General features: G+C 41.6%; 2 long non-coding RNA genes across 3 annotated transcripts in view; both read left to right on the top strand.

The window, feature by feature from the left end:
- LOC123517342 overlaps nt 1-20,000 on the top strand; it is a 569,643-nt gene that overhangs the window by 424,022 nt on the left and 125,621 nt on the right. The window contains exon 4 of the long non-coding RNA XR_006678449.1: nt 19,802-19,874. This is a non-coding gene — a long non-coding RNA (uncharacterized LOC123517342). The remainder of the gene's footprint in view (nt 1-19,801; nt 19,875-20,000) is intronic.
- On the top strand, nt 5,534-8,151 carry LOC123517339. 2 transcript variants are annotated; one of them, XR_006678447.1, is made up of 3 exons: nt 5,534-5,762; nt 5,899-7,634; nt 7,808-8,151. It is a non-coding gene; the product is annotated as an uncharacterized LOC123517339 (long non-coding RNA). The 2 variants fall into 2 exon arrangements; XR_006678446.1 differs by having other exon boundaries at nt 5,534-7,634.

Here is a 20,000-nt window from a genome sequence, read left to right on the forward strand (position 1 = left end):
TGTTTCTTATTATTCGTAGGTTGTTGTTATTTATATTGTTATTATTATTAATATCGTGTGTGTGTGTGTGTGTGTGTGTGTGTGTGTGTGTGTGTGTGTGTGTGTGTGTGTGTGTGTGTGTGTGTGTTTGAGCTCCTAAAAAAAGATTCATGAAATTTACTCGTACAGTATTTATTGACGTCTATTTAAGATTTTTATTTATCCTTTTCTGTACTGAAACGCATTTTCTATAATGAATTTTTGGTGTGATTTGATAATTTTATTTACATTAGGAAGGGTCTATGGAGTTGAGAAGATTAATGGTCCAGAACCTTCACTATTTTAATCTCTACATTATATTTCTGAGACTGTCTAAAATCACCAAATAGTAAGCTGAATGAATATGAAAACTCATCCTGAAATTGAAGAGGTTAGTAAATTGGGCACAGAAGAGGAGGAGAATGAAGGAGAAAAGTTCATTGCCCTTATTTCCATCCTACAAATTTATAATCTCGAAAATGAATCTCAAAATTACATCATACAACTTACACTTATTGTCGTGCACTACATCCCCTTGTGTTATATTTATGTGTGGTGTAGGTGTTAAAAGCAGTCAATAGCTCCTCTGTATAAGCCTGAAGAAGGGAGGGAGACAGTCGTTAGGCCTAAAAAAGGGAGACAATAACAGTGGACAGAGAGGAAGTGAGGGAGTCATGCTATGATATATGGACAAGCTTTCTTCCCTTTAATGGACCACCTCGAGTAAAAGTAAATAGATAAAAGGCTTACTTCGATAGACCCTCCTTTATTTCTCTTTTTCGCGCCCTCGCCTCGACTCAACTCCTTTCATCTGGTTTAATTTAAGTCGAGTATAGTTCGGGCAAGCAGGAGGCGAAGTTTTTAATAGTTGCTTTTTGCCTCCAGCCGAGTGTCAATATTCCAGGTGGAGGAGAGATTAGAGAGAGAGAGAGAGAGAGAGAGAGAGAGAGAGAGAGAGAGAGAGAGAGAGCGTGGGAGTGGAGGAGGAATAGAGTTTCGGTTGAAGGAAAGGAAGAAGACGGTGACAGAAGACGAAGTGTAAAAAAAAAAAACAAGAAAAGATGCAAAATTTTCTAAGATACATACAATTTATCATATTTTTCATAGACATGGTGTTGCATTCAGTTGTAGTAAATATAGTGCAGTGAGTGAGACGGGAGTAGGACAAGCTTGCGAGATCTGAATTCACTGGTGAAGGAAGAGGAGGAACAGAGAACCACTGAAAAAAATACTCTACCAAATGCCCCTGGTTCTTACACAAATAAGTCTTCCTTTGTGTCGGTGTTATACGAGGGAGTGGACCCTGTGCTTAGTACCTACGTTGAGATAGAAGGGAGAGCAAATGTGCCCGAAATACCAGACAAAATTTATTAGATGTATAGTCTTTTGTTCTTCTCGCAGCCATCCCTACACCGTCTTATATAACAGAACCACAAATCAGGCACCAAGAAGATGGGTCACCGAGTCCCTGTAATCTGATGGCTATAAGACAAATGGGCCTTACTAACATTGCTTTTTCTGACTCCCTGTACACGAGAAAAAAACGCGAGCAACACGGGAGAGAGATTTGTAGTTCTTATAAGGCGTCGAGAAGGGAGGAGGAGGAGAAGGAGGAGGAAGTAGTAGTGGTGGTAGTGGTGTAGAACGGGGAGGAGGAGGTGGTATTGAGTGGGAGTCTGGTGTAAACTGGGGCAGACCTGCGCAGGGTAGGAAGGGACAGAGAGAAGGAAGGAGGGGAAAAAAAGGAACAGGGAGAATGGATGGAGGAGGTGCTGGGTGAGGGGAATGGAAAGCTCTTATCTGGTTGTGGAGAGTTACATTTTAAGGGAGAGTGTTATGAGAGGGTGGGGTGTTACTTGGAAATGGTGAGGAGGCATGGGTGTGGTTGTGGTTGTGGTGAGGAGAGAGAGAGAAGGAAGAGGACGGGTGTGGCTGTGTGGTGAAGAGAAAAATGTGCGTTTGTGACTTTTGTTGTTTGGAGAAAGGATGAATGTAGATAGTGTGGTGTGGGGCGGCGTGAGTGTGGCTGAGTTCTGGGAAAGAGGAAAGGGTGTGGCTTCATGATAGGGAGAGAAAAGGGTGTGGTTGTATTTTTGTATTGTGGGCAGTGGTGACTTTGCTGTCGCATAGAGAAAGGTGGGTGTGGCATGGCAGTGTTGGGAAAAAAAATGGTGAAAGTGCAGCGGAGAAGTGTCAAAGATAAAAGATGGAAAAATAAAAGAAAAAATATCACGAAAAACGAGGCTCTATACAAGGAAAAGAACACATTGAACACATTTTTACATCTCTAGAATCAGGTTCTTGCAACATGGCGTTATGAGAGCAGCCTCATATCTAGAACGAGGAGATAATAGTTGAGAAATACTGTGCAGCGCGCTTCTGGATGTGTTCATTGCTGCCTTTATTTATCAATGGGTAAAAAAAAAAAAACATGTTCCAGTTTGCGAGGTGTTCCAGTTAGGATGAAGTTTGGGGAGTGAAATATCACTACCACCATTCTAGATCATGGCGGAAAAAAAAAAGCTTATTCTGTTTTGTGTCGTAGTAGAGAGAACAACAATCGTGAATGAGGCAAGGAGAGCATAGGAGGGGAGCATCGGTAGTAGATCCCTCTGTAATTCCTCAGCATATCGTTCCAGCACTTTATTCGACACGAAAATCCCTCCTCGTGCCTCCCCCACGCTTCGCCTCATTATAATGCGTGTGGCAGCGACGTATCTCGGGTGCTCATCACAGATCCAACACAACCCTCCCCGCCGACTGTGCCTGAGCTGTCCCTCTCCCCACTTCTTACGCATTTTTTTCCATGATATATAGTCTCTCTCTCTCTCTCTCTCTCTCTCTCTCTCTCTCTCTCTCTCTCTCTCTCTCTTTCATTTGTATTGTCTTTTTTTTTTTTTTTAGTTTTGAATAACTATTAACATGAACACTTTTAGTCACAGCAGTCTTTAACTTAGACTCCATGGTCTGTTATGTCGTATGTGTGTTAAGACTGCTGAAGACTACAGGGTAAGCACAGAGTGTAAATGGTCGATTAACACAGGCAAGGTTTTGTTTAGCAGTAGCCTCGTGTAGTGATTGAATGACCGTCAGTGATAACGATGCTTACAGTGGGACGTCACGTGGCAGCCAACCGTACTGAATACTCGTAGTATTAATACTGGTCTTTCTTTCTTTGCATTATGGTGCTGGTCTTGCGGTATTATGATATTTTACGATATTGGATGCCATGAGAGCGTTATGTGTAAAGGCAAATGGGTAGAATAATATGATTAATTTAAGACAGAGAACTTAATATTTCGTCTGGCAGGGCGGTTCCTCAGCTAGGCAACCAAACTACTGAATTTGAGAGAATGTCATTTCAGTTATTATATATAGTCATACTTTACTGGAAAAAATATATAGATTGAAAATATATAACATTATCTTACTATTATTATTATTATTATTATTATTATTATTATTATTATTCTAATATACAATGCGGTTTAGTTTTTTGGTTGAATCTTTGCGTGCATGGGAACATCCGGGCACTTTTTATCCTCAGCGGCAGAGGGACTGATGGACTAAGTAGTTCATGTGAGTGTTTTGAAAGTGCGTGTGTTTGGCGGAAAATTGATGGATAGTGGATGAGGAGAGGAGAGAGGAGTAAGAATATGTATTTGACTCTCTCCTATGTCCATGTCAGCGCTAGTGGCCAAGGGACAGATATGAAGGGATAATTGTGGCGAGAAGCCGGTGTCTGCTGGACTGAAAACTTCACATAGATTAATGCAGATGTTCATTAGGGCTGGCAGAGATCACATATGACCTGGGTGACTACGATCTTAAAACTGTCAGGAGGAGATAGGAGGGAGGTATGATAGAGAGCAAGTGGGAGAAATGTAATTGGGTATGATCATTGCCTATTATATTATATAGGTTCAACTTTGGTGTTTACCAACATCCCGCGCCGCCTCTTCCCGCCATACTTCCCTCATTGGCTTGTTTATTTTACGATTTATTTATGAATTAAGAGTCTTAGATTACTATTCTTCTTTTATAAGCGTATGTATTTTATGATTATATCTTACTGAATGTCCAACTTCCTATGACTTGACTTAATTTAACCTCCTTTCTCTTGGCCAACTAGTTCGGATCTGCAAGGGAACTGGCCAGTAATTGGGCCTTTTCTTTATTTCGCTCTTCACGTTGCTCTTGGTCAGCGATATATATATATATATATATATATATATATATATATATATATATATATATATATATATATATATATATATATATATATATATATATATATATATATATATATATATATATATATATATATATATATATATATATATATATATATATATATATATATATATATATATATATATATATATATATATATATATATATATATATATATATATATATATATATATATATATATATATATATATATATATATATATATATATATATATATATATATATATATATATATATATATATATATATATATATATATATATATATATATATATATATATATATATATATATATATATATATATATATATATATATATATATATATATATATATATATATATATATATATATATATATATATATATATATATATATATATATATATATATATATATATATATATATATATATATATATATATATATATATATATATATATATATATATATATATATATATATATATATATATATATATATATATATATATATATATATATATATATATATATATATATATATATATATATATATATATATATATATATATATATATATATATATATATATATATATATATATATATATATATATATATATATATATATTAGTAAGAGGCCATTCTGAATGCATGATCTGTTAAAGTCTACAGCAGTAATTGCACTGTTTACTTAGAGGAGGCCGAAAGGTACCTGGAAAGAAAACAAACACCAACACACCAGCTGATCAAGAAAAAGAATATCGCCCTCGGTTAAGATATTTTAATGAGAATATCTGTTCACTAGTAAGAAGCATTGAAAAAACATCTTACAAAGTAAACAATGTTGCAGACTTTAACAGATATATATATATATATATATATATATATATATATATATATATATATATATATATATATATATATATATATATATATATATATATATATATATATATTGTAAGGGTCGAAATACCTAACTACCCTTGTTATGTCTAAACACATTATTGTACATGCTTCCTCGCGCGCGCGCGCACACACACACACACACACACACACACACACACACTCCCTTTTGCATTAACAGGTAAAGGTAATTAACAGCCCCTTTTACACTATTACAGTTGTTGTCTTTTTTCGAAACAGTAGTTCGAAGTTCGAGTTTGGTTTAGGGGGTCGGCCACGTTGTCGCCTCCCCCCCTCCTTGTCGGTACCTCCCTCCTACGGGTCTATACGAGTCAACGTCTGCCACCACTCCTGATAGTCCGGCAATGAGTGGCCAGCTTTCACCTGAAGAAGACCTTGAGCGTCTATCACTCCCTCTCTCGGTTCGAGCGAGTTGCATGGATTGGGCAGTCAACGTTCTCTTAACTTTTTCTTCAACCCATCCACCCCCCCACTCTGGGGTGTATTCCAGCGCTTCTGCCGACGGACTTCGTGTGGGATAAGTATCTTTCTTCCATCAACTGTACGTGTCCCACGGTGGCCTCTTCGCATCTGGCTTCTGCGAGGGTTAGTTTACACGTCAAGACCTTTGGTTCCGTGTGGTTCCCGGCCGAGTGGGTGTGGCTGTTCCTGCTACGTTTTGTTATTGTGGAGTATTTGTTTTAATAATTTATATTGAATTTCAAGTGTTTTATAATTTCAGATCGAGCAAGCCTGGTGAAACCTACCAATAGTTCAACATCCAGTGGCTGGAGTCTTGCAAAGTTGGATCTTCCTTTGACGTTCTCAAGGATTTCATGGTTTATGATCTATTTCTTTCCTGTCTCCAGACCTTCGTTTGTCAAGGAACGAGGAATGTGTATCTCTCAAAGCTGTACAGCTGGCAGATGATTGGGCTTCCAGTCGTAATGCGTATCCGAAGACGTCCCACTGTCAAATTAACACGAAGACGCGGAAGTTGCATCCCTGATCTGACTCTTCCAGAAATCCTACCTCCACTGAAATCCTACCTCCACTGAAGTGTCACAACTGCGGCGAAGGACACATCCGGCCCCGGTGCCATAAAAATCCTCGCGCATTTGAAAGTGACCGTACGTCAACACACGGTTGGTTTCTGTTTTCGACATAGAAATGTCGAAGTATACCTACTGTGTTGGAGGGATCATAAACGGGTTCTTGGATCTCCACCGTTCTCCGCGACACTGGCTGTACCAGTCTCCTAGTCTCCGATGAAGGCCTACATGACGTAGACACCACCAATTGCAGACAGGTAACCGTTTATGACTACCTAGGCCGCGCTGAGCAGTTCCCTGTAGTTAAACATTTACTTGAAGTGTCCTTACTAAGATGGTTGGGCTGGTGCTGTTCGAGCCCCAATCTAGTTTGCAACAGTTCAGCTTGGTGACCATTCCAGGAGCCCGTAAACCTGACGATCCTGCCTACCCTTTTCCTGTCCACGTGACCTCCGTCTCCCTTCAAGGGAATGGTGCTGCAGCTGCCCTGACTCAACCCGACGTGTCGCAACCCATGGCCGAGCGTGTAGGTGCTGTACAAACTCTTGCTGGCTCTGGCCGCATGAAACGCCTTCACCCTCTTGTTCTTCCCAGTTTGGAACCCTCACTAGCTACTGGCCGTGATAAGGCCTGTGTCGGACAACCTCTATCCATCCTGGGAAGTTCGGAAAACGCGTGCTGGTTGTCCCTTCCGACTGTCGAGGTCAAGGTCAGTGAACACTTCTTCTGGCCTGCCATGGCCTCGGACATCTGAGACTACTGCCGCTCCTGCGACATCTGCCAACGCAAGTATCAAGGGGGCGGGTCAAGCCTGTTACTCTCCAATCCTTGCCTGTGGTGACTGAGCCCTTCTCTCGGGTGATGCCGTTGGGCCACTTCCACCTTCTTCCGAAGGCCACAAGTACATACTGACCCTTATTGCCTTTACCACAGGATTTCCTGAAGCGATTCTTCTGAAGGACGTGGATTCCGTCTGTCGCTGAGGCATCTTCAGAGTCGGAATTCCTCATATGAGATCCTCGGCGATAGAGGAACTCGGTTCACGTCGCAACTAATGGCCGAGCTCCTCAAACTTCGTGGCGTGGAGCCACAGTTCATTACCTCGTACCACCCCGCTGGGAACGGACTGGTAGAAAGGTTGCACGGTCCCCTCGAAGCCGTCCTTCGGAAGATTTGCCAGGAAAAACTCTGAGAATGGCATCGGTACCTTATTCCTGCACATTTTGCACTCCGGGAACTGCCTAGTGATCGTACCGGCTTCTCCGCCTTCGATGTCCTTTATGCCCGGTGTGTGCCGGGACCACCTCCTGTTTTAAAGGATTGTGGGAGGACAAACTTTTGGAGGAGAGCGACCGGACCAGTCTACAGCACGTCATCAAGCTGCGGGATAAACTTCAAGACTGCTCAGCTCGCCGCCCAAGAAGCTGTGAGTACTGCTAATTACGGGTCCTACTTTGACTTAAGATCCCATTGCAGACAATGCAAGCCTGGTGATGAGGTTGTTGTTCTCCCTGATTCTAATAAAATTCTTTTATTTTAGAATGGTCCTTAAAGTCCTGGAGAGGAGAGAGCTCAAGTAAATCTGGCATACACTTTCAGATGAAGTCTCCACTCTTGCCAGTGACGAAACCAGCTTAGGAGGACCAGCCAACGTTCTCGCCTCAACCCTTCTTTCACCCCACCCACACCCCCGGTCTAGGGTGTATTCCAGCGCTCCTGCCGACTAACTTCGTATGGGACAAGTACCTTCCTCCCATCAACTGTACGTGTTCCACGGCGGCCTCTTCGCAGCTGGCTTCTGCGAGGGTTACTCTACGAGTCAAGACAACATGGTGACGCAAGACCTGAGGTCCCGTGTGGTTCCCGGCCGAGTAGGCGTGGCTGTTCCTGCTACTTTTTGTTTTTGTGGTGTATATGTATTGTCTTAATAATTTATATTCAACTTTAAAGTGTTTTATAATTCCTTAGGTCTTGAGTACTATCTCCCCAGTTATCTAGTCTAAAGTGGTTGCTGACATGCTCCTCCTTTAGCTAGATATAGAACTTCCAGCCTGGCACTGACATAGATAAATATAGATAGATATAGGTATCTAGAGATATAGGTAAATATATCTATAGAGATATAGATAAATATAGTACAAATATATTATATACATACATATCTATCTCTATATTTGTCAGTGCCAGGCTGGAGCTTAGGTTAGGAGAGAGAATTATAATTTATATATATTTGCCATCAAGTGTGCGAACATCTGTGTTGCAAGCGTTATTTCCCTTTTAATTGCCGTGTTTGGAGGGTCGCTCTGCTTTCCCCTTGAGCCTTGCATTCCTGATATGCACATCCCTCCTTGACGAGGTAGTTTTCCGTCTCCCTTTCCCTTCTTACCTGCCTCTCTGATGGTGTAAGTTCCCCCATTTCTTCCTTGCCTTCCTTCTTGCAGCTATTATTCAACCCTTCCTTTCCTTTCCCTCGTCCTCTCTGAATCCCCTCTTCCCTCTTACTCATTTGCTTTCCTCTCGCCGAACCCCTTGCACCTGGCTCCTTCATATTCCGCCGGTGTCCCCTCCCCATTATTATCCTCTTACGCAGAGTCGATTTGTCCTCCACCTCCACCTCTTCCCCTCAGGTCATTAACACCCACCTCCGTCGCCCTGTCTCTCGCCTCCGCCAGGGCCAATTATCGTCCCGCTTTGATATCGGTCGTCGCAGAAACCCTTCTTTGTGCAGCGCATTCCTCCTCCTCCTCCTCCTCTTTCTGCTGCTGCTGCTGCTGCTCCTCTCCTGCGTCTTGCCGGTGAGGACGCATATTAAAGGCGACGGAGGATGAGAGAAACGTAAACTGGAATATACATTTTTTTTATTCACGAAAGCTTCACACGTCCCGGCAACAATAACCTGGAAATAATGTTCATGCCATGGTTTATTTCTCTTTTCTTCCATCATTTCATCGTCCAGGCGTCGAGTCAGTCCGTCACGCTGCTCGCTATATAATGTATGAACGTCAAATTTTGCTACACTGGCGGTGGGGTCGCCGAGCAGAGCTGAGCAGAGCAGCCTGGATTACACCTCGTTGCTTGGGGCGTGTTAAGGGATAATACTCGCTGCCTTGTATGCATGACGGAGGGTGCGGCAGGACGGGTGGGGGAAAGAAGCAAACGTATCCCAGATTAATACACTCCCATGTATTCGCTTTGTTGAGTAGCACGAGTTTATGTATTTGAACTCCTTTCATACTTCCTTCTTGACTCTCGCATTCATATAACACTAATTTTCATTCGTATGTTTACTCATATTCACTTACTCGCTTGATTTATGGTTTAGATTTGTCTGATTTCTAAAAATAATAAATAGTGTAAGGAAGGATTGATCTAAAAAGCTAAATAAAGAAAAGGCAAAAATCAAGGAATGTCCAAGCAAGTCATCAGTAAGAAACCGGTCACACGAACTTTATAATTAGGATAGCACCCAATAACTCACTAGTACGTCATCAGTCACATCATCGGGAACAGACATGGTAAAGTTACAGTAAGTCACAGTCCGGGCACAGCAGCATCCACCAATAAGGCAGCAAAAAGAGCAGGCGGCAGTGAGTCAAGGGGAGGAGGCATCCCTGGCCGGTAGCGGTAAGTCAGCGGGACAGACCAAGCTCTCAGTCGCCGGGCCCTAATGACTCCGTAAGTCAAGCGCGATGTACCTTACTGCTTCCGCCTGTGTGCGGCAAAGCGGCGGTGGCTCGGGGCGTCGCGTCTGATTTAAGGAAAATACCTGCAGCTCTTACGGCTTTTAGGTTTGGTTAATGGTCGGGCTTTATTCGAGACCGACGTAGGACAAACCCGGGTCGTGATTTATTTTCGTTTTAATGCTGACTTTCTGTGGCGCTTTGGCGTCAGGTGACTTGTCTGGCGGGTGATTTATGGCGCAAAGACTTGATGTGTGTGTGTGTGTGTGTGCGCGCAGAGAGTGTTAAGCTTTTTTTTTTTTTAACATTTTCCTTATTGTTCTACACGTTTAATGCGGCAGACTTAAGACAATTTATAATATTTTCCTCTTCCTTTCTCTTGCTTTTTAAATGGAATTCGACCGCAGAAATGAAGAAAAAAGCGCACAACAATCCTGCTTTGCCTTACCGTTATTCCTGGACGCGATTTTTACAACATTGGTACATTATAATTTTACGAGGAACCCTTTGAGCATAATGTCCTCCCAATCTGTGTTCCTTGTTTGACCAGCGTTGGAAATTGATATGTTAGTGAGAGATATCTGTTGTGAATGAGGCGATGTGCTGATGTGCTACTTGTCCGCTATTAGTAGCTTAGAACACACGTACCTGCAGAATTTCTTGTTAATTTTCCCATTCTGTCGTACCCAACTTTGGTTTCCCCTTTACGTCCTGCTTTCATCATTTCTTAGTTCTTTTATTTTCGTTTTCAATGTCCTCTCCATCGTTATCTTAATCCTCTTTACCTTCGTTCCTGCTTTAGTTAATCTCATCCTCACTTTTTTTGTCCCTTTATTCATCATCGTTCTTGTCCCTCCTTGTACTCTTCTTCCTCATTCTTGCTTTTATCTTTTCTTTCCACTCCACGTCCTTATTTCTTTTTTTGTGTGTTTTCATCATTATCGGCGTCCTCGTTCTATTTTTCCTTAATATCCTCGCCAGTGACTTCGTTCTCGTCCTTTTTCTATTTATTTTTCTTTTACTCATCGCCTCCTTCGTCTTTGTCTTGTTCTTTTCCATCTTTGTCCTTCGCTAATTCGTCCTAAGCCTCGTCCTTATTATCTTCCACACCCTCGTCCTTGTCCTACTTTTCCTCGTCTTCGTCATCTTCTCTTCCTACCCAATTGTCTTCATTCTTCTCGTCCCGTTTCTTTCGTTTCACTAACTACTTCATAAGGTATTTTTTCCTAACTTGGCTTCTTGATTATGCATACTTGCCTGAATAATTCCCTCACTGGCTTGAATCCTTTATTTTTTCCTTCGTTCCACAATGCTTCTCTCCTCATGCTCCCCTCGTACTTATACATATATTTCTTATCTGCCTTTGTCCCTCGCTTCTCTCGCTTTTTTCTCTTCTTGCACTTGATGGTGTTCCGTCTTCCCTTTGCTCAGTATTCGTCAGCTTTAGGAATGAATTCATCAGCGTGTGGATTCCTGATAGCTTAAGCCTTCATCGTAATTGATAGATGGACAGAAACACGCTTGAAATCCGTCACAAAAACGCGATAAATATTCGGATTCACACAGAAAAGAGTGAAATGTTGAAAAAAAAAAATGCCTTTCTGTCTATGTAAATTCACGTAGTGTGCTCAGTATTTCCCCCTTCCCTCTTTTTTTTTCGTGGTGCGAATGACAAAAAAGGAATATCGAGGAGCTTTCCGCCTTACTAATTATCTTACTGAGGTGACAAATGCCGGATTAGTGGAGGGAATTAGGGGGTGGGAGTGATGCATTGATAACCTGGACTAATTACTGCAGGGATGACGGAAGCTTACCTTTAATCCTAATTGGAGAGATGTTTCGATAACTGCTAATTAGAACGTGGGTTTTGTAGGGAGACACAGACACACACGGAGACTGATAAGGAAAGGTGCGGCTTGCCTGATTATTGTGGAAATGTGGGATGAAATGTGCATTATATCAGTTTAGCATTTTAGTGGGTGTTAGGTAATATTAATCTCTCTCTCTCTCTCTCTCTCTCTCTCTCTCTCTCTCTCTCTCTCTCTCTCTCTCTCTCTCTCTCTCTCTCTCTCTCTCTCTCTCTCTCTCTCTCTCTCTCTCTCTCTCTCTCTCTCTCTCATTCCTCCTCCTCCCTGCATTACTGTTCTTCTAACATAACGAACCTTTTCCTTCTCATATTTTTCTCACTCTGCCTTTCTCTTCCATATCTTCCCTCCGTCTCTCATCTCCATCCCTACTCCCTCACACACCTCCATCTTATTCCTCCGTGCTGCTTCGTCCCTGTATCTCCATCAGGCTGCTAAGTATGTAGGAGGGAAAGAGGCAGTGGGTAGAAATGTAGGGAAAGAGGAGGTGCAGAGGGGAGTGGTGGGTAAGGAGGGGAGGAAAGGGCTCTCTTAGGCCCTCCAGTAAACACTCGGCAGCCAAACTCAATTTTCGTATTTTTCACCCCATAAAATGCCGCTCCTCTTCTGTTAGGCGGGGCGAGGAAGAGCAGGGAATAGAATACAAGGAAGTTATTCAAAATCAAATTAGATCTTTCGCCTCCCTCAGGAGAAGGAAAATAGACGAGAAGAAATATGCTTTCAAGGTTAGTGTTGTAGGGTAGTCAGGGATTATTTTTTTTTTCTTATTTGTATTGTTTTTTTTTTTTTTTACTTGCTGTTGTTGTTGCTATTATTTGTTGTTAGTGACTGTAGTTATTGATGGTGTTGTTATGTTTTATGTGGTTTATATGTTTTGTTTTTTCATGTGTATTTTTAATATTGTTATTGATCGAAATGTTGCTTTACACATTTTTTTTTCTAAGGGAAACTGTGATGAAAAGTAAGAGCAAACACTAGTAACGGCCTTTTCCGACCACCTCTGAGTGTGACCTGCAATATGATGACCCTTGGAGGAGGACTGGGAGGAAGACACACGGGGAAAGAAAGAGGGACGGGAAGTGGAACGTTGAAGAGGAAGGAGAAGGAAGGGAAAAGGGGGGAAGGGGCAAAGTTAGGGATTTATCGGTATTCTGTCCTATAAAGCGACCCAAGTAAAGGCCTCTCTGCCCCATAGTACTTGAGTCACGCTTTGTTGTACACCATTACTTCCCTGCCACGATTGTACTCCTTATGCCCACTCCTTCTCTCCCTTCTTTTTCCTTTTTGTTCTTGTTTCCGTTGTCTAGTACTACTTAGCATCATTCTTCTTTTTTTCCGCCTTTTATCTGCCTTCTCGTCTTTTTCCTTTTGTCCTTGTCGTATTTCACGTTTTTTTTTTTTTGCTTTGTTTTTATTTTATTCTTGTGTTCTCTTATTTTTGTCGTTTTCGTTATCTTCTTATCCTCCTCCTCCTCCTCCTCCTCTTGTCTTTCTTCATTTCTTTACCAATCCTCCCCATTTCTTTATCTTTTTACCTTTTCCTCCTCATCCACTTTCTTTTTGTCCTCTTCCTGGTTTTCATCTCTTATTTTCCTTTTCCATTTCACCGTTCTTGTCTTTCTAGTTCTCATCATTCTCCTTGTTCTCTTCCTCTATGTTGTTGTCCTCCTCCTCCTCCTCCTGCCTCCAGACACCCACCAGTATGTAGAACCTCGATGGGGAACACTGGATTTGCTTAAACACAAGGAGGATATACCTAAAGGGTCCTTACGTGGTGATGGTAGTGGTGGTGGTATGGTGTATGGTGTAAGGGTGTAGGGGTGTTTTTGAAAGTAGTGGTATGTATGGTGATATTGTGGGGGTGTTGGTGTGATGTTGTGGTGTTGATTAGTGAAGATTATTGGATTATTAGCAGTAAATTTGATAGTGGTAGTGTTTGTAGTGCTTGTGGTAATAGTGGTTGAGGTGTTGTGGCAATGTCTGCAGTAGTTATGAGTGGTAGTGATGGCGGTAGTATTGGTGGTAGTAATAGTAACCCTTTCAGTAACATGACGCGCTTTCATATGTCATTCTGCTTACTATTTGATGATTTGATACAGCTTCAGAAACATTTGAAGGGATTAAAGTAGTGAAGACTATGGCCACGTATCTTCTAACCTCCATAGATCCTTGTTAATCTAAATAAAATCGTCTAAGCATACACAAAACTCATGGTAAAAAATGCACCCCAATACTAAAGGGGTTAATGTAAGGATGTAGATCACATAGTTTGTAGCAGCTTCCTTTGTGTTTTTATGTAGTAGTTAGCGGTGGGGAACAGTCCTGGAGGTGGTATTGGTGTTGATAGTGACGTCAGTGATTGTAGTGGAGCAATTAGCAATAAACATCATCATCAAGGTTTATAAAGGCGAGATTAAGCTCATCAAAGTTTCTCATTTTAAAATTTTCCACTAACTAGAAAAAAATAAGAAAACAAAACTGCATAAAGTCTAGAAAATCAAGAAAAGGAAGGAAAAATCAATGAAATAAGAAAAAAGAATATATTCAGTGAAATAAACAAAATAGAATGAATAACACTGAATAATAAGAATGGTCTTGAATAAATTGAGGGAAATATAAGGAAAAGAAGAAATTGCTACGGACGAGGCATGGCAAGAGATAAAATAGATTGGATGGAAGCAAAGGAGAGGAAAGTACAAGAGGGAAACTGAAGTGAAAGGAGGAGGAGGAGGAGGAGAAAGAGAAGGAGGATGAGAAAATGGAAACAGGACATAGTGGACGAGAAAAGAAGAAGAAAGAAAGAAAGAAAGAAAGAAGAACGAAGGAGATGCAATAAGGGAACAATAGAAAGAAGATAAAATGGAGGGAAGAGAAACAGGGAGAGCGAGAGAGGAAAAGAATGGAAGAATGAAAGGAGGAGAAGGAAGAGGAGCAGGAGAACGAAAAGGATAAAAATAAGAGTATGTTTGCATGTTGGACTGTGTATCTCTCTCTCTCTCTCTCTCTCTCTCTCTCTCTCTCTCTCTCTCTCTCTCTCTCTCTCTCTCTCTCTCTCTCTCTCTCTCTCTAAGTCATGGCGTACAGCACCTGGGTTCTCGGTGTCCCAAGTTGTCTTTGAAACTCATTTAACTTGTTCCGTAATAGCGCCCAATGGATCCGTCCCGCCCCGCCCCGCCCCGCCCGACCCCCGTTCCGTCCCGCCCTGCCCTGCACCTCTGTCTACTCCCCACACCCAACAATGTTACTTCCCTTCCCCAATAATGCCTCAACCTACTTTACCCTCCTTTCTCAATGTTCTCCTTTTTTCCCTTTTCCATTTTTCCTCTTATTTATTTTTCTTAAGTTTTCTTTTGGTGTTTTTTTTTTGTTTTCTTTTTTTCATTTTCCCTCATTCTTTTTTTTATTCATCTTTCATCTCCCTTAGTTTTGACCTGATCCATCTTTTTCTCCTGTCTGATCTTCTTTCCTTTTCCTTTTCTCCTTTTCTTTTTACAACCTGCCGTTTTGCTTTACTCTTTTTTTCTCTCTTCCGGAGTTTTTGCATATTTACTTCCTTTTCCTCTGCTTTTTTTTCTATCTTCTCTTCCCTCCCTCCCTCCTTTCCCATAACAATTTTCCATCCCGTTTAATTTTAACCTAGTCCACCTTCTTCTCCTCTTCCATTTTCTGTGCAGCTTTCCTCCCCTCTTCCTCTCGTCTTTCCCTCTCCTTTCCCTTCCTTTCCCCTTTCCACTACCATTTCCTCTTTTACTACATTTTCATTTTCATACCATCTTCTTTTTCGTTTTCTTGTTTCTTTTCTTCCAACTCAGTTTTAACCTCTACTTCAATTTTTTCCTAGTTTCATGTTTTTCGACTTTTTCCTCTTTCTATCTCCTACTGAAACCTGTAGCCAGGAAAGCAGCTCATCCTCTACTGAGAATATTTATTGTGTAACATAAGTACGTTATCAAAATCACCTTCCTTGAATAAGCATCACTAAACATTATTTTTCGGCAAATACTTTCGACATCTTACCGTTAAGTTTTATTTTACATCTTACTAAAATTCACATTACTTCCTGTCTTTTCTATCTTTATAAGATTTTTTTCTCCTTCTCTTCACCTTCGTCACTTTCAACACACCACCAGTACCACTATTAACTTTTCTGGACTCTTTCCTCCACAGTAAGTGAAGTATCAGCGATAAGTGAGAGGTCAGAGAGGCGTTATTAGGGCGTCAGGCATGATATATGTAGGCAGGAACCCGGCCTCCCGTCACCACCACCAGGAGCTTGCCTTTTTTGTAGGGCTGAGAGGTCCATTGGCAGCGAGAGAGACGTGAAGGTGGGAGGGGCATAGAGACAGAGAGGAGAAAAGACGACATAGTGGAAACTGGGGCTTGGCAGATGGAGAGGTAGGGCGGTATTCAGAATCATTGGTAAAGGGAAGTGAGGGTTTGTGTAAGGGTGGTGAGGTGAAGGAGGAATAGCAATGATCGTCTGAAAGTGAAAGAGAACGTGGTGCAGGTTAGTTTGTTGTGGTAATCCTATCAAAGTTATAAGAAAATATATGATTGAAGTAATGAAAGGTAAATCCTACAGCAATGTAAGCCTTGGTTGATCAGAGTCACCCTAAGACCACGGTGTGTAGGTTTTGTTGATTCTTGTGTAACGGTGTGTGTGTGTGTGTGTGTGTGTGTGTTTCACTGTTTGATCTGCTGCAGTCTCTGACGAGACAGCCGGACATTACCCTACGGAACGAGCTCAGAGCTCATTATTTCCGATCTTCGGATATGCCTGAGACCAGGCACACACCACACACCGGGACAACAAGGTCACAACTCCTCGATTTACATCCCGTACCTACTCACTGCTAGGTGAACAGGGCTACACGTGAGGAGACACACCCAAATATCTCCACCCGGCCGGGGAATCGAACCCCGGTCATCTGGCTTGTGAAGCCAGCGCTCTAACCACTGAGCTACCGGGCGTGTGTGTGTGTGTGTGTGTGTGTGTGGGTAAATGAGGGTTAAATAATACAAGAATAAGTGATATAGGAACTGGCGAGTACTGGTGAAAGCTTTTTATTATTTTTTTGTCTGTATTTGCTTATTATTTACTAGTTTATCTCTTTTTACTTATTTACTAACCTACGTACATATATCTGATTTGACAAATGTGTTTATGTGTCTGTTTCGTAAATAGAATCTAATACAAATGTCTTTAAACATACATTTCTAAAAATATCGTATACTCTCTCTCTCTCTCTCTCTCTCTCTCTCTCTCTCTCTCTCTCTCTCTCTCTCTCTCTCTCTCTCTCTCTCTCTCTCTCTCTCTCTCTCTCTCTCTCTCTCTCTCTCTCTCTCTCTGCTGGACCGAAGTTCATCATGTTCCTGGAAGTTTGCTTCATAAATCGCAGAGAGAGAGAGAGAGAGAGAGAGAGAGAGAGAGAGAGAGAGAGAGAGAGAGAGAGAGAGAGAGAGACGGAAAGTCCAGATTGACGAGGAAAAGACCAAAATGATAATCTGACTCAAGAGAAGGAAACTCACTGGCGGGAGAGCCAATTAGGAAACGAGTTCGGTGTCTCGGGAACCAATCGCAGGGCAGATTTATATCCTTCAGAGACCTTAGTCAACAGCAAGAACAATGAATAATTTGAAGTCTTTTCAATCGCTTGTTTGAAGGTTTGCTCGATCCAGTGAGAGGAGGAAAGGAAAGAGGAGAGGAGGGAGGAGGAGTCAAAGAGGAAGAAAGGAAGGAGGAGGATTGGAGGGAGGGTTATAGGGAAGGAAAGAGGAAAAAAATTGGAAGGAGAAAGGCAGGGAGAGAGGCAGGGAAAAGGAAGATAAGTGTTCTGGCTTGAATATTGGGAGGCAGGGTAAGAAGGTAGGGAGGAAGGAGAGGAGAAGAAAAGTATTTTAGTTTGGATATTGGTAAGGAGGAGGGCGGGAAGGACGGAGTAAAGCAGAAATATTGGAGGAAAAAGGGATAGGGAGGAAGAGGAACGGGGAAAATGAAGAAAGAAATGCAAGGGGAGAGGGTGATTCGCAAAGGGGACGCGATAAAATAACAAAAACGAAAATATAGGAGAGAGAGACAGAGAAAGAGAGAGAAAGGGAAGAAGAATGCTAGAAATAAAGAGAGAGAGAGAGAGAGAGAGAGAGAGAGAGAGAGAGAGAGAGAGAGAGAGAGAGAGAGATGGAAGATAAGCCAAGAGGAGGAAGAAAAAGAAGGAAAGACTGAAACAAGGTTATGTGACAACCGATCAATATCGCAAGTTGCATTGTCGGCGATCTTAGCGTTAATTTATTACTCTCACTAATATTTTGATGACGATAGCGACGGCGGCGGCGATGGAGGCGGTTTTGGTGGTGGTGGTGACCGTGGTGGTGGTGAATGGTATTGCAATGGTTCTTATTCCTCGTTCTCCTTCTCCTCCTCTTCCTCCTCTTCTTCCTCCCTGCAGAGGTGTCGCATGGTCCTCATTTTCCTCCGGGAGCTCCTCTACGGACGCCTTTGACCAGCGGCGTTATCAATAGTGTGGGAGGAAGGAGGGAAGGATGGAGGTGTGGGAGGGGGAGGCACGGGGAGGGATGGAGGGAAGGACCACTGTGCATTGTTCCCTTTCCCGCGCGCTAAATACGTCCCTGACAACAATAACAAAAGTGGGAAGCAATAAAGGAAACAAGGGAGTCATTCTCTTCCAATTGGCCTTTCGTCCTTTTTTTTTCATTTTTTTTTTCGTTATCTCTATTTCCTTTTTTTTTTATTAATTTTATTATTTTTTTTGTACCTTGTTATTTTCAGGGTTTTGTTTTCATGATACGCCTTTTCTTACCTGACACTCTGCTTAATTGACCTCTTTTATTTTGTTTTATTTGCGATTTTTTTTTTTTTTTTACTTTATTGTTGTTAAGTATACCTGCTGAAATTGAAGGTAGGGACTTATACGTTGTTAGGGTCTTAATTATTGCTCTTGTATTTCTCCTTCGTGTTCAGTTAAGTCATTATTGTTTTGATGGAAGGGTGAAATATAAAGGTCTTCAGCAATAGGAAATGATGTGTGGTCAGCGGCAAACAGCGGCAGGTACTGTACTTGTGGGGAGATGTAGAGCAATCTGCCGCTTAGGTTCAGTTGGATATTGAGCGTTGCGGCGGTTGAGCGAGGAAGAGTAAGAGGAGGAAGGGAGAAGGCGAGGAATGGAGAGGAGGGAAGGAGGAAGGGCGGTGCTACAAGCCAGATGTTCTCGATAAGCGTGTCAGAATTTCTCAGAGTGAATCAGGAGCTGTCAGCGTCCCTCACAGGCTTGGCGAGCGTCGTGAGGCGCGTTGTCGGGCAGCCGTTCGTCACCAGCCCTCCGCAACCCTCTGGCGGGAGCTCCTCCAGTCATGAGTTGCTGCTCGAGCGAACACGCCCAGTTTACCGACGGATTTATTGCCTCATAATGCCTTTTTTTTTCGGGAAGGAGAGAGGGGGTAAAAGAAAACGTGAGCGTGTAACACAAAGTGAAGAACTTGATTATATTTGTCATACAATCAGTTTGTTATTGGACTATGCAATCTCAGCACATTTGTGCCTCTCTCTCTCTCTCTCTCTCTCTCTCTCTCTCTCTCTCTCTCTCTCTCTCTCTCTCTCTCTCTCTCTCTCTCTCTCTCTCTCTCTCTCTCTCTCTATATATATATATATATATATATATATATATATATATATATATATATATATATATATATATATATATATATATATACGTTGGAGAAATATATATACTCCTGAGTTTCTTTCCATCACCCACCAATATATATATATATATATATATATATATATATATATATATATATATATATATATATATATATATATATATATATATATATATATATATATATCAAGAATATCTTTACTGCTACTGTCTTTTTTGGTAAAGCAAGATCTTTTTTCCCTGAAATATTGCATGACTAACGCTTCCCTTCTCTCGGGAAAAATAATTTTGTAATTTCACGTATGAGGTAAATTTAATATATCATATTACACAATATACACGGGTTATAATTTTCCTTTTGTCTCTAGTTTCAGGAAGCAGTGTGGTGTTTCCGTTCTGCTGGTGCTGGTTCTGCTGATGCTGGTTCTGCTGCTGCTGAAGGTGAGTGTACCAAGGTCGTTTTTCGTCCCCTCAGCTAGACATGCATAGCGAGGGACAGCCGACGCATTTTTTCCCACCTGTGTCTCAGTCTGGAAACTTGCAGGTGTTACACTTCTGAAAGCCTTG

The sequence above is a fragment of the Portunus trituberculatus genome, chromosome 42 (assembly GCF_017591435.1).
Source record: "Portunus trituberculatus isolate SZX2019 chromosome 42, ASM1759143v1, whole genome shotgun sequence".
NCBI classification, from domain to species: domain Eukaryota; kingdom Metazoa; phylum Arthropoda; class Malacostraca; order Decapoda; family Portunidae; genus Portunus; species Portunus trituberculatus.